This window comes from Rattus norvegicus, chromosome X, assembly GCF_021556685.1.
Source record: "Rattus norvegicus strain SHRSP/BbbUtx chromosome X, alternate assembly SHRSP_T2T, whole genome shotgun sequence".
Classification (NCBI taxonomy): domain Eukaryota; kingdom Metazoa; phylum Chordata; class Mammalia; order Rodentia; family Muridae; genus Rattus; species Rattus norvegicus.
The window spans coordinates 144,271,738-144,296,695 of record NC_141554.1 but is presented as its reverse complement, the minus strand read 5'-3'; the positions used below and the strand labels follow the sequence as shown (position 1 = coordinate 144,296,695).

Below are 24,958 nucleotides of genomic sequence, written 5' to 3'. Positions count from 1 at the left end.
ATATTTAATGCAAATGTCAGAATGTTCTTTTGGTGGAATTATTTAATTATAAGAAATACTATATCACAATATATAAATTGGTCCTTGAGCTGAGACTTAAACATGCTATCATGTAACAGCAATTTGTTATAAAATATGATTTACAAATCCTCTCATACTTGCATCTTGAAAATCTAGCAGAAAATAAATAAGGTATAGATTACTATACTAATAGACAATATAATGAACCCAATAAACAATGTATACAGAAAGCATACTGTTGGAACCTAGTCTGAAACAGGCTGTATGATGTACTCAGAACCAACAGTTCAAGTGCTAAGTGTACCAGCTTCATCACCAGGCAATACTCATTGTGTCTCTACTTGTTCCAGATAAATTAGTGTACTGATAAAGTCAAGTGTTGGTGTGGGGATGGGCATGATTGTTTTAGAATACCAAAAATACCTGGTTGAAAAAATATAGATAGAGAGTCTGAATGTTAAGGAAAATAGACTTTATCCCATCAAAATTGAGGATGAATTAAAGAGGTATTCACTCTGTTTGGAGCCCCTCCTACATTCAAGAGTTCTTTCTCACTTTAATCTATGTTTGCCATGCTCAAAAATAAAATAAAATAAAAATTAACTGAGGATATTTAAAACTCCAATTTATTAAAATTAAGTGCGATTTCTTTGGAAGATTAACATATAGCATAGTGTGTGTGTGTGTGTGTGTGTGTGTGTGTGTGTGTGTGTGTGTGTGTGTGTGTGTGTGTTGGGGGGCTCAACCTGTGGAAATATGTGGCAAAAGGAAGGAGACAAAATAGACTCTATCTAATGTGGTAGTTAAAACATAAAGACATTGTCATAAATGACATAATGATCGAACTAACAGGAGTCTGACTAAAGATAGAATGTGGAACTCATGCATTGGATCTGCCTCTTTTCAAAACCCTGATAACATTACATTATAGTAAAGGGATTATGAAAGGTCATAACTGCAAAAGTTTGGATGACATAAAAAGGAAAATCTCTGGAATAAATTTTAACTCTACAAAATGGTAACTAAGTCAATATATCGGAGAAAGCTGCCTTCCAACCTCACAGCAGGGGAAGCTGAGAAACAACTGGATTTGTACTGAGAGCTGCATAAAGGCTAAATAGTGTTCAGAGGCCAAGTCCTTCTCAAAGAATGCATAAAAAGAGACTAGGAAAGTTAGCATAAGAAGCTAAGAAACCTACAAATTCCCTTCTCCACTACTCACAGGTCAATCACATCCCTTCCCCACCTCAGCAGAAGACTGAAGGGTCTGCTCCCTTAAGAAGGAGCCTTCAAACTTAGGAGAATGATTACAAATATCTATCATATGCATCCTTGGAGCAATTAGCAGAGAGATATTACAACCATAAAACAAGAAGCAGAAATTTTGAGGACTTTTGAGGTAATAAAAGAGCTCTTGGGAGTTAAAAATATGACAGGAGGAATTAAAACCTCAATAAAATGGTTGAGAGAGAGATTCAATAAAATGTCTTAAAAAGCAACACAACAAAGCAGCAGAACAGGTGACAAGAGACAAAAACAAGGACAAGAAATCAGATGAGTGACGCACACACCAAAAAAATGTAAGAATTATGGGAGAGACAACGGTCATTATTAATATCTTTCTAAAATACTAAAAACTTTCATAACAAGTGGACAACTGAGAAGAGGCAGAGCTAAGGGCTAGTGAGACAGTTCAGTGGCAAAGACACTTGCCATGAAAGTTTCATGATTCAATTCCAATCTCCAAAGCCCACATAATAGGAGAATAACAATCCTCAAAGTTGCCTTGTGACCTCTATACATGTACTGTGGCACATGTCACACACACCCTACCATCACTACAACATACACACATAACATACACAATCATTACCATTGTTTTTTTAAAGAGACAGACTTGGGAATTTAATGTCTGATTTGCTTTTTAGGAGCAAGCTTCCCCCACCTAACTCCTCTAATTAAAACAAATGAGGTACAAGGATAGATTCTGATGTCAAAGACAGCATTACCATGTCAGAATCATGTACATATCAGGTAATCAGTGCACATAGTTTCAAATCTGAATAGTGTCTTTTGGAAGAAAATCACTAACATTCCATCTTCTAGTGATCATCTTGACCATGTTTATAACAGATTTTTGTTTAGGTGTTTGTTCAAGACAGTGTTTCTCTTTGTAGCTTTGGCTGTCTTGGAACTGCCTTTTAGACCTGTCTGGCCTCCAATTCACAGAGATCCACCTACCACTGCCTCCCGAGTGCTACGATTAAAGTCATACCCCATCACACCAGGCTCCTAACAGACTCTTTCTATGGACTGTTTGCAATAAATGTCAACCTTTGAAAACATCTCTATAATAGGGTATCTATCCCAGAACTCTCCCCAAAATCACATCTACCACGAGAGAAAGGGGAAGCAGCCAGTCCAGGAGCTGTACCAGCTTCAACGCTGCTTCTACTTTCAGGAATGACTCTTCCATTGTCAGTTCCTGCAAGGCACATTTCAAAACTAGGGTTCCAATAGCTTTCACAATTGATGTCTCTCTTCTCGTGCAGAGGCTGGATATTTTCTCTTCTTCATTTGGTGACTTCTAAACTAATTTCCACCATTTATGCATTCATTTTACTATTTATACTTCACTCCCTTTTGCAAATTTGAACTTTTCTAGCAACACCCTTTTCAATAGGTATATGTAGTCTCCTCCCTAAATATACTTCTGTAAATAAAGTTTCAAATTCTTTCAAACAATAACAAAACCTCTGCCTTGTGTCTTGTTTTGTACCTTATAGGCAAGCTTGTTTTCTGATGATTTAACCACACTTCTCACAACATTTTTAATACCTCTCTGCTTGAATGAATTTGTTTGGCCATAATATTCCTTTGCCAAATTTCCTACTTTTGAGATTAATTTCAGCTTCTCACTTGACAAGTCATAATCTTCCTTCTTAGACATAAACTCAATTAACCCATCCCAACAATTTTCCTTTGGAAATGTGTTCTAGAATGCTAATGTGAAAGTTTAACAAATCAATAACTGTTCTGCAAAGTCATGCTTTTCATTCTGAAAGTTTCTTTGTCAACCTTATTATTTCTAGACTTTGTAATGGCATGAGAAGCAGAAACACTAGAGTTGAACTTGGGTCACCTGAGTCCGTCTTCCACATAAAACATTTACTTACCTATTCATCAAGCATCTGCTGAATACATGCCAAGCTCTGATGTTCAAAGAGAAATCAAAAAAATATGCTTAGAAACAAACACTGGTGATAGAGTCAGACAAAGACTAATAAATTACAATGAAACATTGGAAATACGAGAGTAGAATAATGAACAGAGCACATGAAGAAACTTGAAGGACAAAACATTTTAGAGCTCATAAACAATTTCCCAGTCACTCGGTTCATGTATGTCTCTAAACAGCTCTGCGACATAGGTACTACAGGCAAGGAAACGGGCATTCAGAGAAGCTATGGAACTTAACCAGAGTCACTAAACCAATACCGAATGTCACATCAACCAAGCTTTCTTCCAGTTTAATACCTCAATATATAGCCATCAAATCACATTGCCTTTTCCTTGTCTATCACCTTGTGCTTTCTTCTGTAGTGCTAAGGTTTAACCCAGAGGCTTGGATATGCTAGTCAATCATTCGTTCACCACTGACTGAGTCTAGTATTTATCACTTTTCAGGTTACATAGATGAAAGGTTCTTACCTAATAATTTTCCAATCTTCAAGATCTCTGGAAGGGCAAATATGCCCATATATGTGCATATAGTCTTATTGCATATGAATGCAAATCCACATTCATTTATAAACTGAGAAATTCTTTCAACTTAGGATTTTATTTTTATTTTATATTTATTGATATATGCATGCCTATGTGAAGCTGTCAGATCTCCTGGAGCTGGAGTTACAGGCAGTTGTGAGCTGCCATGTGGGTTCTGGGAATTGAACCGAGTTCTGTGTAAGAGTAGACAGTGCTCTTGACCATTAGCCATCTCTCCAACCCCAGTATAAAATAGCCCACAAACCATATCTGGTTTCTGAGTTTAAGAACTGCATCCTTTTCTCTAGTATTGTGTGGAAAACAGAAACTCTTATCTATATTTCTCAGCTCGAACAAAAATTGACCCAAAACTCATTTAAAACAACAACAACCAAAAAAACCCTCTGAAGCTTCTACAGTAAGATATAGAGGGAAATGATTCAGTATCTGTGAAGAATAGGGCTCCAATCACTCGGGAAACATTAACGAGACTTAATAAGTGGAGTTACATGAAATTAAAATCACAGTTGAGGCTCCCAAACCCCGTGGGAGAGAGACCTCACCGCCTGGTCAGGTGGGCACTCCTGAGGCTGCAGAGCGGAGGAGACCACCAACACTGCCCACCCCTGCCCACATCCCTGGCCCAAGAGGCAACTGTATAAGGCCTCTGGGTTCCCGTAGGGGAGGGCCCAGGAGTGACAGGACCCCTGCGCCTGAGACACCGCTGGAACCTGAAGGAAACAGACCGGATAAACAGTTCTCTGCACCCAAATCCCGTGGGAGGGAGAGCTAAACCTACAGAGAGGCAGACACGCCTGGGAAACCAGAAGAGACTGCACTCTGCGCACATCCAGATGCCAGAGGAAAACACCAAACGCCATCTGGAACCCTGGTGCACGGAGTCTCCCGGAAAGAGCGGCGCAGATCTTCCCAGTTGCTGCCACCGCGGAGAGGACTTAGGCAGTACCCCACGAGCAAACTTGAGCCTTGGAACCACAGGTAGGACCAACTTTTCCCCTGCAAGAAACCTGCCTGGTGAACTCAAGACACAGGCCCACAGGAACAGCTGAAGACCTGTAGAGAGGAAAAACTACAAGCCCGAAAGCAGAACACTCTGTCCCCATAACTGGCTGAAAGAAAACAGGAAAACAGGTCTACAGCACTCCTGACACACAGGCTTATAGGACAGTCTAGCCACTGTCAGAAATAGCAGAACAAAGTAACACTAGAGATAATCTGATGGCGAGAGGCAAGCGCAGGAACCCAAGCAACAGAAACCAAGACTACATGGCATCATCGGAGCCCAATTCTCCCACCAAAATAAACGTGGAATATCCAAACACACCAGAAAAGCATGATCTAGTTTCAAAATCGTATTTGATCATGATGCTGGAGGACTTCAAGAAAGACGTGGAGAACTCCCTTAGAGAACAAGTAGAAGCCTACAGAGAGGAATCGCAAAAATGCCTGAAAGAATTCCAGGAAAACATAAATAAACAAGTAGAAACCCATAGAGAGGAGACACAAAAGTCCCTGAAAGAATTCCAGGAAAACACAATCAAACAGTTGAAGGAATTAAAAATGGAAAGAACACATGGAAAAACCCTGGACATAGAAAATCAAAAGAAAAGACAAGGAGCTGTAGATAGGAGCCTCACCAACAGAATACAAGAGATGGAAGAGAGAATCTCGGGAGCAGAAGATTCCCTAGAAATCATTGACTCAACTGTCAAAGATAATGTAAAGCAGAAAAAGCTACTGGTCCAAAACATACAGGAAATCCAGGACTCAATGAGAAGATCAAACCTAAGGATAATAGGTATAGAAGAGAGTGAAGACTCCCAGCTCAAAGGACCAGTAAATATCTTCAACAAAATCATAGAAGAAAACTTCCCTAACCTAAAAAAAGAGATACCCATAGGCATACAAGAAGCCTACAGAACTCCAACATAAGGAGGCAAGCTATACCCTAGAAGAAGCAAGAAAGTAATCGTCTTGGCAACAAAACAAAGAGAAGGAATGCACACAAACATAACCTCACATCCAAATATGAATATAACAGGAAGCAATAATCACTATTCCTTAATATCTCTCAACATCAATGGCCTCAACTCCCCAATAAAAAGACATAGATTAACAAACTGGATATGCAACAAGGACCCTGCATTCTGCTGCCTACAGGAAACACACCTCAGAGACAAAGACAGACACTACCTCAGAGTGAAAGGCTGGAAAACAACTTTCCAAGCAAATGGTCAGAAGAAGCAAGCTGGAGTAGCCATCCTAATATCAAATAAAATCAATTTTCAATTAAAAGTCATCAAAAAAGATAAGGAAGGACACTTCATATTCATCAAAGGAAAAATCCACCAAGATGAACTCTCAATCCTCATCTTCGGTTGGTTTATATACAAGTGTGCAATTTCTAGGCTTGAAAGTAAAATGATGCTATCTGGTGCTGGATAGAGGAGCCTTATTTTTTATTATGGAAGCTTGCTATTTTTGTAACATGGTGATTTGGTTGAACACAATAAAGTACAGTAGTAACTGAAAAAAAAGATATAAAGACAACAGTTCAGATAGTCTCATATACATAGATGGTTTTCACAAACGTCAGAAATCCACAAAGTATGAGATTTAAAGTTATTTATCTTTTTTTGAGACATATCTGCTCCTAACTGTTCCCCTTTGGTGGATTTAACGAAGAATGTGAACATCTCTACCTTCAGGTGAGGAAATAATTTGTGGCTAGGCAGCCACTTGACAAAACTGCCTGTTTCATCTGCAGACTATACTGTCCAGAAAAGGATAAATTATGCAGAATATTTGACTGATAAACTCTGCCAAGACAGGGTGATTAGCCCTTCAAAATCTCCATTTCAAGAGTCTGTCAGTTGATTTTGGACCCGAAGACTGAAGACTTGCACTCACATGTTCCTAACAGGTGACTGCACTAGTGGAGATTTGTCTCTACAACCTCTCAGTTCTGGAAGCCATGTTAGGCTTCCTATGTGTATAGATATTTGGTCGTTCTCAGATTTCTGATGGGGTTGAAGACTGATTCTAGTTTCATAGCCTATCAGGCTGTTTAACTCTGAAAATACATATTTTATTGGATAGTTATCAGATAGTGTACAAGCTAGCAAGATATAATATAGATTTTAGGCCTTTCTTAAATAATGGATAATAATGGAATGGATAACTAAATATTCTGTATAACTGATGTAGTGTTGGACTGGGTGTTAGATATATTTTATGCTTTTAATTACAAAATGATAATAGTTGTGCTCATCTTAAAAAAAAAGAAAAGAGAAGAAAAGAGAAGAAAAGAGAAGAAAAGAAAAGAAAAGAAAAGAAAAGAAGCCACGCTACGGATCAGCAGCGGCAGTATTGTGTGTTTATCTCTTATGGGTGCAGCAAACCATTTGGGAACAGTTTATGGAGCAGAAATTCCAAATTAACCCTTCACTCACTGTGTCATGATATAGAACCATGGCGGTCTCGCTGTCCCGCCGTGTTGTAAACTTCGATTCTTTTAATTGGATTCTTTAGGTTGTTTGTGCATTAAGGACGTATTAGGTAAAGGGAGTAAAGAGTGTGAAGGTGTCTATAAAAAAAAAGAAATGATGGAATTTTCCCGATATTTTTCAGCATCTAATGATATAATCATGTGACTTTTTTCAGTTTTTATATACTGAATTATATCAATGGATTTCCACATATTGAATCATCCCTTCATGTCTTGAATGAAATCTACTGGACTAAGATGGATGATGTATTGATGTGTTTCTGCATTCAGCTTGTGATTATTTTACTTTTTTTTTAATAAATGATCCTAAGAGAAAAAAATCACAGTTGATTAATATTAGTTAAATGTAATCTAATGCCATGACTTAAAAAGAGAAAATGTCAATACTAGAGAAGGAGCAATAAAAGAAGAACATTTTGAATAAGAAGAGGGAAAGGAACTAAGAAGCAAGGCCTTAACTAAGAGGCAGGTTAATATTTGGTCACCAGGAGGCAAAGAAGGGACTTAACTTACAAGATGGGGCGGTATCTCAGAGGGTAGAGTTTTTGCCTAGCATACACAAGTATTTGAGTTACATTCTCAGCATAAACAAGACAAAACTTTTTCTGAAGAGACACAAAACCTGCATATACTAAAGAGAATGGAACACAAAATTAGAAACGCAGGGCTGGCACGATGGCTTGGTGCTTAAGAGCACTGGCTGCTCTTCCAGAGAAACTGGGTTTAATTCTCAGGACCCACACAGCAGCTCCCAACCAGCTCAAAGTCCCAAGGGTTCTGACACCCACTTCTGGCCTCAGTTATCTTCCTACCCCAAGAGCTTCTGTTATTTTTCTTTGACGTATGCAGGTGACCAGATATTAACTGCCCTCTTAGTTAAGGTCATAAAAATGCTTGGTTCGGGGTGGGGCTTAAGTGAAGCAGGAACATAGAAGGTGGGAAAAAAAGAACAAATGAGAGTTCAAATATACCTTTAAGGAGATAAACTAAAAACCTAACATAAAATGTTATTTGGCAAAACATAATTCATAATTAAAATAAAAGTTGGAAAAATTTAATGATCACATATGTAAAAAGTAGTAAAGAAGTTTGATATGGTGACTTTTGAGCAATACTACTTGGGCCTGAATTCGACCCATGTTTCTGTGGATGGCCCTGCATCAACACACATACATTTAACTAACTGTAATCAGTGGGATAAAAAGAAACAGAAAAGATATGACCTTGATAGGGTGATGCAGAAGATCTGGAAGAAGCTGGAAGAAGAAAAGGAAACGATATCACCAAAATGCATCGTATCCATGCATCAAATTCTTAATAGCTAAATAAGATAAAAATCATAATTATTAGTTAAGGGGGATGCAGAGGTGCTTAGCAGTTAAGAATGTCCCAATGCAATTCCCATCAAAATTCCAACACAATTTTTTACATATATTGAAAGAGCAGCTCTCAACTTCATGTGAAAAACAAACAAACAAACAAAAAACCCAGGATAGGCAGAAACAATTGTGAACAATAAAAGAACTTCTGGAGGAAACACTACCCCTGACCTCAAGCTGTTCTACAGATAAATAGTGAAAAAATGCATGGAATAAGTAGAGGGACTGACTGGTAGATGAACGTTATAGACTCGAAGAACCAGAAATAAACCCACACACCTACAGACACTTGATTTTTTACTAAAAACAGAAACAAAACCAAATAAACCATACAGTAGAAAAAGGGAAACATCTTCAACAAATGGGGCTGGCCTAACTGATGGTTTGCATGTAGAAGAATGCAAATTGTCCCTATTTATCACCCTGCACAAATCTCAAGTCCAAATGGATCAAAGACCTCAACATAAAACCAGATACACTTCTCATAGAAGAGAAAGTGGGAAATAGCCTAGAACACATTGGCACAGGAGAAAATTCCCTGAACAGAACGCCAATGGCTCAGGCTCTAAGATCAACAACTAATAAATAGGACCACTTGAAACTGAAAAGCTTCTGTAAGGCAAAGAACATTGTTAATAGGACAAAACTGCAGCCTACAGATTGGGAAAAGATCTTCACTAATCCTATCTGACAGAGGGTTAATATCCAAAATATATAAATAACTCAAGAAGTTAGACTACAAACAAAAAGCCCAATTTAAAAATGGGGTACAGGTCTGATGAAGGTGGGGGTAGAGAATAGACAGAGTAGAGAATAGACAGGGAATAGAGCTTTCCCCTGGGATACCATGCTGCTCTGAGGTTGGCTTGACCAAGAGGGCTCAGAGAGCATGGAAGATGGGTGAGGAAATAAAAACTTACCTGTATGACTCAAGATACACAGGTCTGATGCAGTTAGGGGAAGAGGTGGCCAGAGAATGGAGGCCCAGAGTGTATAACAGGCTGCTCAGAGCAGCTTAGCTTGGCCCAGAGGACAGATGTAGGGAGGGAACTGGGAGGAAGAGGGTATGGAGAGGGGAATGAGGAGGTTCAGCATCACGTGTGTAGAGAGACAGGAAAGAGGGCCAGATGGCCATGAGAATGAATGGAAATCTTCAGCTGGCAGGTAGAGAGGTGACCGGGGGTGGGGGGCATGCATCTCCAGAACAAGACAAAGACCTGAGATAGATGAGGCACAGAAAAATCAGTTGGGGTGATCTTAGCTGTGACTCACAGCAGTGAGGATATGGAACCTGAAGAGGCCACCTCCCGTACCCAGACAAGAACCACAGTGGAACAACAGAGACATCAACCCATCCACAAAACTTTCAGCCCACAATTTATCCTGCCTACAAGAAATGCAGGGGTAGGGGGTGGAGCAGAGACTGAGGGAATGGCCAACCAATAACCAGCCCAACTTGAGACCCATGGGCAAGCACCAATTCCTGACACTATTACTGATACTCTGTTATGCTTGCAGACAGGAGCATGACAGGCTCTACGCAGCAGCTGACTCAAACAGATACAGACACCCACAGCCAAACAGTGGATGGAGCTTGGGAACCCTTATGGAAAAATAGGAGGAAGGATTGCAGACACCAAAGGAAATAGGGACTCCACAGGAAGACCATCAGAGTTAACTAACCTGAACCCTTTGGGCTTTCAGACTCTGAACCACCAACCAAAAAGCAGACATTGGTTGGACCTGGGCTTCTCCAAATATATGTAGCAGATGTACAGCTTGGGTGTCATATGGGTCCTGAACAACTTGTGTGGGGGCTATCCTAAAAGCTGTTGCCTGTAGGTGGGATATGTTCTTCTAGCTGGCCTCAGTGAGTGAGGAAGCACCTAGCCTCACAGAGACTTGAAGTGCCAAGGTAGTGGGATACCCAGGGAAGCCTCCACCCTCTCAGAGAAGAAGGGGAGGGGGACATAGGGCATGGATTGTGAGAAGAAGTGACTGTGAGGGGCAGTGAGTAGGATGTAAAGTGAGTAAGTAAAATTCAAAAATTGGAGTACAGAGTTAAACAGGGAATTCTCTAGAGGAATCACGAATTAACGAAATGTTCAACATCCTTAGTTATCAGGGAAAGGCAAATCAAAAGGACCCTGACATCCATCATTCAGCAGTCAGAATGGCTAAGATTAAAAACAGGGCATGCTGATGCGGATGTAGGGAAAGGGAAACACTCCTCCATTGCTCGTGGGATTGCAAAATGGTACTACAACTCTGGAAATCAATCTGGCAGCCTCTCAGAAATTTGGAAATAGTTCTACCTGAAGACCCAGCTATAACACTCCTGGGAATATACCCAAAAGATGCCTCACCATAGCACAAGGACATATGCTCAACTATGGTCACAACAATCTTATTCATAATAGTAAGAAACTGGAAACAACCCAGATGTCCATCAATCGAAGAATGGACACAGAAAATGTAATTCATTTACACAATGGAATACTATTCAGCTATTAAAAATGAGGGCATCATGAATTCTGCAGGCAAATGAGTGAGGTAGCTCATACCCAAAAGAACAGGGATGGTTATGCACTCACTGATAAGTGGATATTAGCCAAAAAGTTCAGAATACCCAGGATACACCACACAGACTCTAAGGGAAACAAGAAGGAAAGCCCAAGTGACAACACTACAATCCCACTTAGAAGAGGGAATAAAATAATCATGGGAGGCAGAGGAAGGGAGGAATATGGGTGGGAGAGGAGAGGGGGAGGGGAAGGGGACAGGATTAGGTACAAAGGAGACAGGAAAGTGGCCCAGAGGGTCAGAACAATGAATGGAAATACGCAGCTGCTGAGTTTATAGTGTGAATAGAACCTCCAGAAAGTCCAGACACCTGGGATGAGGAAGGCTTTCAGGACTCAATATGGGTGGCCTTAGCAAAATTCTCAACAGTTGAAGAGATGGAACATGAAAAGACCACCTCTAGTAGTCAGACAGGACCTCCAGTGAAGGAATGGGGACACCAGCCACCAACAAAAGCTTTCAACCCCAAATTGCTCCTGTCGATGAGAAATGCAGGGATAGATATTGAGCAGAGACTGGAGGACAGGCCATCCAGTGGCAGGCTCCCCTTAGGATCCATCCCATGCACAGGCACCAATCCCTGGCACTATTACTGATGCCATGTGTGCTTGCAGACAGGAATTGAGCATAGCTGTCCTCTTAGAGGCTCTACCAGCATCTGATTGAGACAGATGCAGGTACGCACAGCCAAGCATTGGACTGAAGTTAGGGCCTAATGTGGAAGAGTTAGGGGAAGGAACTGAAGGAGATGGCAACCCCATAGGAACACCAATAAAATCAGCTAACCCAGATCACTCAGATCTCTCAGAGTTCGAGCACCAACCAATGAGCAGAAATGGGCAGTCCATGGCCCCTGGCACATAGGTAGCACAGGGCTGCTTTGGCTAGCCTCAGTGGGAGAGGAATGGACTAATTTATAAAGACTTGATGCCCCAGGGTAGAGGGATACAGGGGGCACCTTCTCAGAGGCGAAGGGGGTTGTGGTAGGGGAAGAAAACTTCAAGGGGGATCATAAAATAATTAACCAATTAAAAAGTAACTGAATAAATAATAAAAAGACTGCTTTCTGAGCTATATGTAGTGTAGCACACTTGTAAGCCACCACTTGGTAGGCAGAGGCATAAAGATATATGCAATTAACAGGTTTACGTAGCTAGTTCAGGAGAGCAAGGGGTGTATAGTGAGACACTATCTCACCAACAGTAGGAAACTCCAAACAAACTAGTCTGTACAGAGTGAGCACTGTGTCAGTATAGGTTACCCATGGAAATACCTTGTCTCAGAAAAGAAACTAAAGGATCAATAACTCCTCCAGTAAACTGGCTACTGCACGAACCTGATGAACCAAGTTTGATCCCGGGATTCCACACTGGAAGGAGAGAACTGACTCCCAAATGTTTTCCTCTGACCACACTAATGCTGTGCCACAAAGTATACCCACACTTACACACACACACACACACACACACACACACACACACACACACACCATAATCATCATTATTTACATAGGATCATGTCTGCGCTTTCATAAATATACATGTGTGCACACACATATATAATAGGAAATGTAAAGAAATAGAAGGTAACATTACAAAACTAATAGAAAAAAAAGAAGTTATCTGTGCTCTGAAGAGGACCCAAGTTTGATTCCCATCACCCACATCTACCTGGAAGTTCACAACTGTGTCAACTCCAGGAGATCTGATGCTCTCTTCTAGCTGGTGCAAATGCCAGCATGCCCATGTGCATACTAACACAGAAGCACACAGACACACATATAAAACATTTTACAGAACTATTTGGTTTTGGAATCTACATGAGCATAGAGAACAGGAAAACAGGGACTGGAAAATCAATAGGCTATCCGAAACCATGCAGGCAGTGAGAAATGTGAGAAAAAAACAATTCACACTACAGAATTCATAAAAGGGTCAGAAAATGATAGCAGCAGGTATTCTATGACGAACGGGAAAAGGTGGGAAGTGACTAAAGAAAGAATTTTGTGACAGCCTTTTGAGAAGTAGATACTTCTGTCACCTCCCTCCCTCCCAGCAGGCATCTGGAGGCTTCTTCTCTGAGCTGAAGAATACCAGGCACAGCAAAGAAGCTGACTCAAAAATATTTAAATACCCAAATGCACACTAAACCCTGAAAGCATAGGCACACACACACACACACACACACACACACACACACACACACACACACACACACACAAAGCACCTTAGAAAGCTAACCCTCAGATAGTAATCCTCTGACAGGAGACTGGAAAATAGTTCTCTTGTAAAAGTGACCAAACACTTAAAACTTAAAGATAATAAATGTCCTAAGAGATTTCCAGAAAAAAGAAAGCAATAAAGCAGACTGTTAGAAGCAAGATACTCAGTGTTCTCCTCTGGTCTCTCCACACACAAACACATACCACACCACCCACCCACCCACCCACTCACTGAGACAGACAGACAGACAGACAGACAGACAGACAGACAGACAGACAAAGACAAAGACAAAGACAAAGACAAAGACAAAGACAAAGACAAAGACAAAGACAGACAGACACAGAGACAGACACAGAGAAGGAGAGAAATTTTAGACAAAACAAAAACTGGAACATTGGGACAAACATCCAGTGAAGCTCTGGGTCGCCACACTTTTCTACTTATTGATAGTGTTTATTATTTTATCCCCACATATTTTACAGGAACTCCTTTGGTAGCCCAGCCTGGCCTAAAACTTATATAGATCGTGCTAGCCTTAAATTTGGGCGGGGGGGGGGGGTTCTTCCTGCTTTAGCCTCTCAAGTACTGGGACTGTGGCACGCAATACTATGCCTGAATATTACCACACATTTAAGTATATGCACACATGTACACACATATGTATACAGCAATATTTTCAGACCTTTGAAGAAGACATGAAATATAGAGACTAAAACAATTTTCAAAATGGGAAAATAAACTTGAAAAAAGTGACACTATCCATTAAAAATATACCTTTAGCTCATTAATATATTAAGGGAATGAGGTGGTATTGCATCCTAAGACATAGACAAGATGTTTTGGTGTGTGTCTATTACAGAAATGTACCCTATAGGCTGAGGTGTTTCAAAAATTGGTCCCCAGTTAGTGGTGATGCTTGGGGATGTTATAGCATCTTTAGAAGGTATGGCCTTGCTAGAAGATGCATGTCACTGGGGAAGGGATTGGAGAATTCCAATTCCAGTCTGTTCTGCTTTTGTGCTTGTGGTTGAAGATGTGATCTCCCAGCCTCCTGCTCCAGACACTGGCTTCCATCCCTCCCCAACACTGTGGGCACTTCCTGTGGGATCATAAAGCAAAACAAAACCTTGTCCTTTATATAAATTGCCTTGGTTGTGGTGTTTTATCACAGCAACAAAAAGTAATAGAATAAAGTAATAGAACATAGATGCTAAGCAACAGCTGTGTCAGTAAAACACCTCTCCATCTCTGGCAAGCTACGCTTTATAGGAAGACCGAAAAAGAAGCTGACCATGGTAATGCACAGGAGGAATTCCAGTACTTAAGAAACTGAAGACTCACTCAAGTTTGAGCCTGGCTGGGATTACATGGCAAGACCTTGTCTCAAAAACAAACAAACGAAATGAACCAATTAAAAACCCAATGATGAGAATGCAAAAGCAGCAGAAAAATTCAAAATCTAGAAAGTGAAATAAAAGCTAGATATGGTGCTTCAAATCTCCATACTTGTGAGACAAACGTAGGGATTGCTACAAATATGAAGCCAGTCTGATATATATATAGCAAGTTCTAGGCCAGCCAGGGTCACATAGTGAGACCTTGTCTGTAACAGCACAAAACAGAACAGAACAAAACACAATTCAAATCAGCCTTGGGAAAGATTTCAACAGAAAAGGCACCTGCCTTGTATGTGCAAAGTGTTCACTTTAATTCCCAGCGCTGCAAAAAATTGAAAGTAATACAATTTATGCAAAACAAAAGCACATCTATTAAAGAAAACGCTGATCAACAGGACACATCCACGTTCACATCTTTTGCTATACAAAAGACAAGCACTGCAAGAAACAGTTTTCAGAGAAATGGTTTATACACATTTTAAAAACCTCTCAAAATGCTACAAGAAGGAAATAAAGGAGGACTGAGTATATAATCTTGATCATCACAGTGCTTGCCTAGCAAGCTCGAAGGTCCTTTGGATCTTCAGTGCTACATAAGGCCAAATGCAGTATCAAATACTTGTAATCACACACACACACACACACACACACACACACACACACACACACACAGGAGAGAGAGTGAGAGTGCAAGATAGAGAGAGACAGACAGACAGACAGACAGAGACAGCGAGAAGGTGGGGGTCATTAAAGGGCTGAAGGAACTACTCTCCCATCCACTGCACAGCAGCAGCCCCACCTCCATATTGAGTGTAAATAAACCTACAACTGCCACTAATGACGCTGCAGTGACAAGTAGAGACAGGAAAAAATAATCACTGAAGACAGCAACAAGGAGGATAACAAAATGCTCCGTATGAATTGTCACCACGGTATGATGTGCAATGCAAGGTGCTTACTGATGATAAGTATTTTGAGATTCTGCTTCAAAAACAAAGATCAAAATGGAGCATGTACAATTGCCACCTCTGTGCTAAAGCTAAAATGTAAAAGACAGAATGAGTGCAAGCATAAACGTAAGGGACTACTGCAGCTACAGAAACACAGTAGTCATTCAACTCCCTCCTATTCTTCATTATAGCATACACCATGTTTTCTTCCAAGATGAAACCTAAAAAAGGACATTATTGTATAGAGGTAAAAGAGGATGAGATACTAACCTGGAAAATAACCATGTTGTCAGCAAAAATAAAATGCATCTTCCAGTTTACACCTTTAAATGCTAAGGAAGTAAAAAAACACAATAGTTAATGAAATGTCTTGAATTATAACATTTTACCAACACGGTAGGGTAATCAGAATTTAATTACAACCAAGTACATTGGATCAAATTTCTTGTAATTTCTTCTGATTGTTTTTCTTTAAGGCCTTTTAATTCCTATATTTAACACAGCAACTTTCCGAAATCACAACAGCCATAATGCTTACTCCTGTACATTTGGGCAGACGTGTATCCAGCAGGGATTTCCAGGCCAAGCCACAGTACAACACCATAGCTCACTAAAGCAATTTAATTGATCAGTAGGAGTAAGAAAACCGAGGCCAGCCAGAACTAAAGGCAGAAAAGTACAGCAGAAGTTGCATGAGGATAGCCTGAAGATTGTCTAACAACTTAAGTATTAGCAGTTTAAGCACTATTGAAAACAATAAGCAAGGAAATGTTCTAAGGATAGTACTTAAATCATGTCTCAATCTAACTATTTGTTTATCTACTTCCCTGACAATTTCTTAAGTGAAAAGGTTTGGGTTTCAGTTTAAGGTATATGAAGTTGTATACATGAATTAGTCTTTAATTTCACTAGATCACAATCATATGCTATCTCTCCTCCCCTATTCTAATAGTCATCTTTAGAATAGCAAATTATTTTCCCTCAAAAATTTCTTCTTTCTGCATTTCACCAAAGTGAAGAATAAAAATGTTAAAGATTTAGCTTCAAGGGGAAAAGTGCCTTCAAATTGGACATTTGAAATTATTGTCCTCCGAAACCTCTAATGAGCCACTTTCTGCAGCAACTTTGCTTCCAAAATCCTTCCTCTGGCTATACAGCAATGGCAAGTGCTGTCTTTAGCTCATAAACAGGAGCAGCGCATATTCATAGTCCATTGTTAAAATGACCACTAAACCTGTAGGTCCATGGCTGGGCATGGTGGCACACGCCTGGTATCCCAGAATTTGGGAAGTGAAGGCAAGGGAATCAGGAGAAGAAGGCTAGCCTTGGCTACATAGAAAGAGCTAGACCAGTATGTGCTACATAGATCCTGTCTCAAAAAATAAAATAGAAGCCTGGGGCTATGGCTTGATTAGTAGAGTGCCTAGGAGGCACGAAGTCCTGGGTTTGATCATGAGCTGGTTGTGATGAAAAGTGTCTGTTTACAGTGTCATCATGTGAGAGGAGGAGAAAAGACAATTAGAGGTTCGATTTCATTCACAGTGACATAAAACCCAGGATAAGTACATATTAAAAGCAACATGTAAAATATAAAAACTTAGAATACCATTCCATCTATACACTTAAAGATCTGTACCTATGGGCGAAGGCCATAGTTTAATCTGCAAAGGGCTTACCTTGCAAGTACAAAGGCCCAAGTTCAATATCAAAAACCTGTACTAAAAATGTCTGGGGGGTTGGGGATTTAGCTCAGTGGTAGAGCACTCGCCTAGCAAGCATAAGGCCCTGGGTTCGGTCCTCAGCTCCAAAAAAAAAAAAAATGTCTGGACATGGTGGTGCACTTGTAGTCAAAGCTCTAGGGAAGCAGACAGATGGCTCTCTGGAGTTACTGGTTGGCCAGCCTAGTTTACTTGATAAGTCCCAGGCCAGTGAGAACTCTTAACAAAAACAAAACAAAATATATACCCAGAAAAATATAAACCTCAAAACCCTGCACTTAAGTTTGCCATGAGATTTCAAAATGTTAGCCTGGGTTTCAGGTGTTCCCCCAGTCCACTGAAAATATGATTCTATTCATATACCAATTTTCAAAAATGCATCTATCTTACAAGATAAGAAACATGCTACAGTTTGGGGGTTTTTTATTTGGTTTGTTTTGGAGGGTTTCTTTTTTTTTTTTTTTGAGTCAGGGTCTGACTATGGAATTCTGTCTGTCCTAGAACTCACTATGTAGAGCAGGCTAGCCTAAAATTCATAGAGATCTGTCTTGTCTCTGCCTCCCAAGTACTGGGATTAAAAGTGTGTGGCACTATGCCTGATTGTGCTGGAGTTCTTAAACAAATTATTTAGAACTAAAGAAGCTATGGAATGTTTCTGATACAGGAACATTCTTAAACTCACATCTGGAATTTGAAAAGAAGAAATGCAAGTATAAAAAACATGAATTTTCTTAATTCACGCATTTTTCATTTTGTCCTTATGAATCAAAGCCTAATATATGTCACAAGTTAACTAAAAATGTTTGAACTATACCAAAATGTACTCACATAGAGACAGGAATGTCATTATGAAAACTTGAGTTCCTTGACCGAGAAGGATAGACAGCAACATTCCATGCTCTGGGAGCCTGAATACACTCCCATGAGTCAACCTCCAACCAAACTGCCTCCGGTCATATAACTGTATGTGAGAAACTCTTTAATAAACATTTAAGTTCATATGATAAGTAAGATGCAATGGAAATTTCCACTCAAGACTAACTGGAAAGTAATGGCTATGGACTTAGAAGGTTTCTGGATGCTGTATGAGCCTGCTACAAGAATAAATCACTGTTAATTTATATTTTAGGTGTGTTACTTATATAAAGCACCCACTTTTCAGTATTTTCAAAAAACAAGCAAAATGAGTTAACCTAAGAAACTCAATAGACTCATAGAAATTTAAAATTCATCAATATGCAAATGTTTACAAAAACCAAAACTGTAAATACAGTATAACATAAAGTATACTGCCTAACAATGTTTGCTATATCTCTCTCGTGTTTCAGGCCAATTAAGAGTTTCTTAAAAGTGATATTCATAGTCATGAGAAGCACACAAAATATAACCAAAGTTAATGGCAAACAATTCTTTAAATAAACTTGTAATTTTAAACAAAACTGTACAACTCTATACTTTCTGATGGTATAATTCAGTGGTTCTCAGCGTGTGCAGCATGACCCCTTGGGGGAGGGGTCAAATGCTGTTTCACAGGGGTCACCTAAGACCATTGGGAAGCACCAATGTTTACATTATGATGTATAACAGCAACTAAGTTGAAGTTATGAAGTAGTAACAAAAATAATTTTATGATTGGGGTCACCACAACATGAACTATATGAAAGGGTCACAGCATTACAAAGGTTGTGAATCGTTGATATAATATATAAAATTCTAGACAGCAGAAATCTGCTATAGTCAAGGTGCTATACTGTAAGTAGAAATTCAATAACTGATAACTTAGCAGAATATATATCAAGTTGATTTAAAATGTACAGGTTTTACTTACAGAAATTTTTACACGATCATATTTGGCAATGTCTCTACAGATACTTCTTAAGATGAGGCTAACGACCAGTTCACACAAGGAAAGTACCACAAAAAAAGGAGTTTACAAGTCTAGAAATTTTCAGAAAGAAATAAAAAGTTAGGGTTAGCACGGTGACTCAGATGATAAATGTGCCTGCCACCAAGAGTGACAGTCTGGGTTTGACTCCTGAGACCCAAATAGTTTAAGGAAGGAAATGACTCCTTCAAGATGTTTTCTCTCTCTCACCCTCCCTCCCTCTCTCTTCCCCCTTGTCTGTCTGTCCATCCATTCGTGTGTCTCTGTGTCTGTCTCTGTGTCTGTCTCTGTCTCTGTCTGCCTCTGTCACTCTGTCTCTCAGTCTCTGTCTCTCTGTCTCTCTCTGTCTCTGTGTGTGTGTGTGTTGTTTGTCTCTGTTTCTACACACATACAGGCACATGCATACAAGCAAAAACACACACCTGCACATACACACTCTACACGAATAAATAAAAATGCCTACGGTGGTCTGAATGAGAATGGCCCATATATTTGAATACTTAGTCCTTAGTTGGAAGACTTAGGTGTTACCTTCTTACAGGAGGTGTGTCACTAGGAGTGGGCTTTGAGTTTTGCTTTTTTGTTCCTTCCAAGACAGGGTTTCTTTGTATACCCTTGGTTGTCCTGGAACTTGCTCTGGAAACCAGGCTGGTCTTGAACTCACAGAGATTCACCTGCCGCTCCCTCCCAAGTGCTAGGATTAAAGGTGTGTGCCACCACCCAGCAGCTTTGAGGTTTTAAAAGCCCAAGCTATGCCCAGTTTCTTCCTATCTGCCTCCAACTTGCTGAAAAGGTCTAAGCTGTGGGCAACTGCTTCCGCACCATGGCTATCTGCCTGTTGCCATGCTCCCCATCATGATGACCATGGGCTAACCCTCTAAACCCAGAAGCAAACCTCCAATTAAATGTTTTCTTTATAAGTTGCCTTGGTCATAGTGTCTCCTCACAGCAACAGAAATGCAAGAAAGACATTTTTCATAGAAAAATACTAAATTTCTGTTGAATTTTTTTGTTTTGTGGGGTTTTGAGAAGTTGAATTTTAAATTTCTTTCATCCATATATCATGTACTTTTAGCATGTTTATCCCATTAAGCTCTGTTTCCCTTCTCCTGTCACTGATCTCCTCCTCTTCTAACCTAGTTTCTCTTCTAGCTTTATTCATTCATTCATTCATTCATTTATTCAAGAATTTCATTAAGATTGCTTATCAGATCATGGATGTGAGATAAGGAGACCTAGAAGTATGGTCTCCTTACCATTGGCTACTCCATAGAAGAAAATGCCTCTCCCTCCCCAGCAACCACTAAACTGCATATAGATCCTCAGGGAAGGGCGGAGCTTTGTGAACTACTATCATTTCCTTATAGGTCCCTGGGGAAGTCCACTCATGAGTGCTTCCCTGTCTGTGACAGACAGTATGTTAACAGAGCCAGATTTGTAAAGGACTTGTGTCAGTAATCACAACTGATTTCAAACTGTCAAACTGAACACTAACTAGAAAATACGTGAGCTATAAAAAAAAAAAAGACATTCACGGTTATCAACATGGGCTATCATTTTCTAAAATTAAATTTAGACCGAAGACTAAACGCATGCGGGACAGGCATATTTATGTACTCCCACACCTCTAAGGCCTGGGAGCCTGAGACAGAAGAACCACAAGTCTGAGGCCAGCCAGGGAGTGCTTCTGAAGTCACCACACCTTGCTGTGAAACCCAAAGACCACAATTAGATCCTTATAGCCCACACGGTGAAGTAAAGAGCTTACTCTCACAAACCGTACATGAGATACACATACATACACACTAAATTAATGGGGCTTTTGTGTGGTTTAAGAATCTTAGTGATGAGAGCTGAGCCGGCGTCCGGGTCTGAGAAGAGCGGGAGTAGGTGGTGGCCTTGGGAAGATGGCTCCTTCACCAAACGAAAGGACTGCTCTGATGAGAAGTCCAAGGATCGATCTAAAGATAAAGGGGCCACTAAAGAGTCCAGTGAGAAGGATTGTGGAAGAGATAAGACTCGGAAGAGACGCAGTGCTTCAAGCGGAAGCAGCAGCACCAGGTCTAGGACCAGCTCGACCTCCAGCTCGGGCTCCAGCACCAGCACAGGCTCAAGCAGTGACTCTAGCTCGTCCTCTGCATCCAGCCGCTCAGGAAGCTCCAGCACATCCCGAAGCTCCAGTTCCAGCAGCTCCTCCAGCTCCCCAAGCCCTTCTTGGCACAGACATGACAACAGGCAGCATTCTCGCTCCAAATCCAAACCACCTAAAAGAGATGAAAAAGAGGAAAAGGCGGAGCCCTTCACCTAAAGCCACCAAAGTGCACATTGGGAGGCTCACCAGGAATGTGACCAAGGATCACATCATGGAAATATTTTCTACTTATGGGAAAATTAAAATGATTGACATGCCTGTAGAAAGGATGCATCCTCATCTATCCAAAAGGTTATGCGCATGTGGAATTTGAGAATCCAGATGAAGCAGAGAAGGCACTGAAACACATGAATGGAGGACAAATTGATGGCCAAGAGATCACTGCTACTGTGGTGTTGGCACCCTGGCCTCGTCCACCGCCTCGGCGATTCAGCCCACCCAAGAGAATGCTTCCACCACCTCCCATGTGGCGTAGGTCACCCCCACGGATGAGGAGAAGGTCTCGATCCCCAAGACACAGGTCCCCTGTGCAAAGGAGGTCTCAATCCCCCGGCCGCCGCCACAGGAGCTGATCCAGCTCCAACTCCTCCCGATAAGCAGGGACATCGATTCGTACCTCTGTAACTTATGTTCCCCAGACTCAGTTTTTTGTTCTTTTCTCTAGCCAAACGAGGATCTGTAAGAAGGATCCCTTACCAGGTAGGCTTTGAAGACAGCAGTTGAGATGTTTCCTCTGCAGGAGGGTTCTGGCTTGTAGAGGTACTGTTGATTCAGGACTGTGCCCGTAGAGGTACCCTGTAGTTTTCTGGCTAGAAAGTTCGCCCCTTCAGTTCTTGCTAGTCTGTTCGGTAGCAGAGCCAACTGGAACATAGGGCAGCACACCGTTTTCCAGATGACCTAGGACCTGTCAGACAACCTGGTCAACCCTGGCTGTGCCACACCAGTCAGTAGAAAGGACCAAGCCTCTGTTGTGTTAGGCCTGCCCACGGCCCTTGCTGAGTACCCTTCAACTTCTAGGCTTAAAACCTTTGAAGGAGATCAGGTGGGCACTCCTGAGGCTGCAGAGCGGAGGAGACCACCAACACTGCCCACCACTGCCCACATCCCTGGCCCAAGAGGCAACTGTATAAGGTCTCTGGGTTCCCGTAGGGGAGGGCCCGGGAGCGGCAGGACCCCTGCGCCTGAGACACTGCCGGAACCTGAAGGAAACAGACCGGATAAACAGTTCTCTGCACCCAAATCCCGAGGGAGGGAGAGCTGAACCTTCAGAGAGGCGGACACGCCTGGGAAACCAGAAGAGACTGCACTCTGTGCACATCCAGGCGCCAGAGGAAAACACCAAACGCCATCTGGAACCCTGGTGCACGGAGGCTCCCGGAAAGAGCGGCGCAGATCTTCCCAGTTGCTGCCACAGCAGAGAGGACTTAGGCAGTACCCCACGAGCAAACTTGAGCCTTGGAACTGCAGGTAGGACCAACTTTTCCCTTGCAAGAAACCTGCCTGGTGAACTCAGGACACATAGAGGCAAAATTCCTCTAAGGCCGGGCACTTCCTGTGTTTATCGGAAGTCCCACACCGGCGGATCCCGGACCGCAGCAGCTCTCTGCTCCCAAACCCCGTGGGAGAGAGACCCCACCGCCTGATCAGGTGGGCACTCCTGAGGCTGCAGAGCGGAGGAGACCACCAACACTGCCCACCCCTGCCCACATCCCTGGCCCAAGAGGCAACTGTATAAGGCCTCTGGGTTCCCGTAGGGGAGGGCCCGGGAGCGGCAGGACCCCTGCGCCTGAGACACTGCCGGAACCTGAAGGAAACAGACCGGATAAACAGTTCTCTGCACCCAAATCCCGTGGGAGGGAGAGCTAAACCTTCAGAGAGGCGGACACGCCTGGGAAACCAGAAGAGACTGCACTCTGTGCACATCCAGGCGCCAGAGGAAAACACCAAACGTCATCTGAAACCCTGGTGCACGGAGGCTCCCGGAAGGAGCAGCACAGATTTTCCCGGTTGCTGCCACAGCAGAGAGGACTTAGGCAGTACCCCACGAGCAAACTTGAGCCTTGGAACCACAGGTAGGACCAATTTTTCCCCTGCAAGAAACCTGCCTGGTGAACTCAAGACACAGGCCCACAGGAACAGCTGAAGACCTGTAGAGAGGAAAAACTACACGCCCGAAAGCAGAACACTCTGTCCCCATAACTGGCTGAAAGAAAACAGGAAAACAGGTCTACAGCACTCCTGACACACAGGTTATAGGACAGTCTAGCCACAGTCAGAAATAGCAGAACAAAGTAACACTAGAGATAATCTGATGGCGAGAGGCAAGCACAGGAACCCAAGCAACAGAAACCAAGACTACATGGCATCATCGGAGCCCAATTCTCCCACCAAAGCAAACACGGAATACCCAAACACACCAGAAAAGCAAGATCTAGTTTCAAAATCATATTTGATCATGATGCTGGAGGACTTCAAGAAAGACATAAAGAACTCCCTTAGAGAACAAGTAGAAGCCTACAGAGAGGAATCGCAAAAATCCCTGAAAGAATTCCAGGAAAACACAATCAAACAGTTGAAGGAATTAAAAATGGAAATAGAAGAAATCAAGAAAGAACACATGGAAACAACCCTGGACATAGAAAATCAAAAGAAAAGACAAGGAGCTGTAGATACAAGCTTCACCAACAGAATTCAAGAGATGGAAGAGAGAATCTCGGGAGCAGAAGATTCCATAGAAATCATTGACTCAACTGTCAAAGATAATGTAAAGCGGAAAAAGCTACTGGTCCAAAACATACAGGAAATCCAGGACTCAATGAGAAGATCAAACCTAAGGATAATAGGTATAGAAGAGAGTGAAGACTCCCAGCTTAAAGGACCAGTAAATATCTTCAACAAAATCATAGAAGAAAACTTCCCTAACCTAAAAAAAGAGATACCCATAGGCATACAAGAAGCCTACAGAACTCCAAATAGATTGGACCAGAAAAGAAACACCTCCCGTCACATAATTGTCAAAACACCAAACGCACAAAATAAAGAAAGAATATTAAAAGCAGTAAGGGAAAAAGGTCAAATAACATATAAAGGGAGACCTATCAGAATCACACCAGACTTTTCGCCAGAAACTATGAAGGCCAGAAGATCCTGGACAGATGTCATACAGACCCTAAGAGAACACAAATGCCAGCACAGGTTACTGTATCCTGCAAAACTCTCAATTAACATAGATGGAGAAACCAAGATATTCCATGACAAAACCAAATTTACACAATATCTTTCTACAAATCCAGCACTACAAAGGATAATAAAGGGTAAAGCCCAACATAAGGAGGCAAGCTATACCCTAGAAGCAAG

General features: G+C 41.5%; 1 pseudogene; it reads right to left on the bottom strand.

The window, feature by feature from the left end:
• Positions 1 to 24,958, bottom strand: part of Tm9sf2-ps1 (transmembrane 9 superfamily member 2, pseudogene 1) — a 141,299-nt pseudogene that overhangs the window by 20,410 nt on the left and 95,931 nt on the right.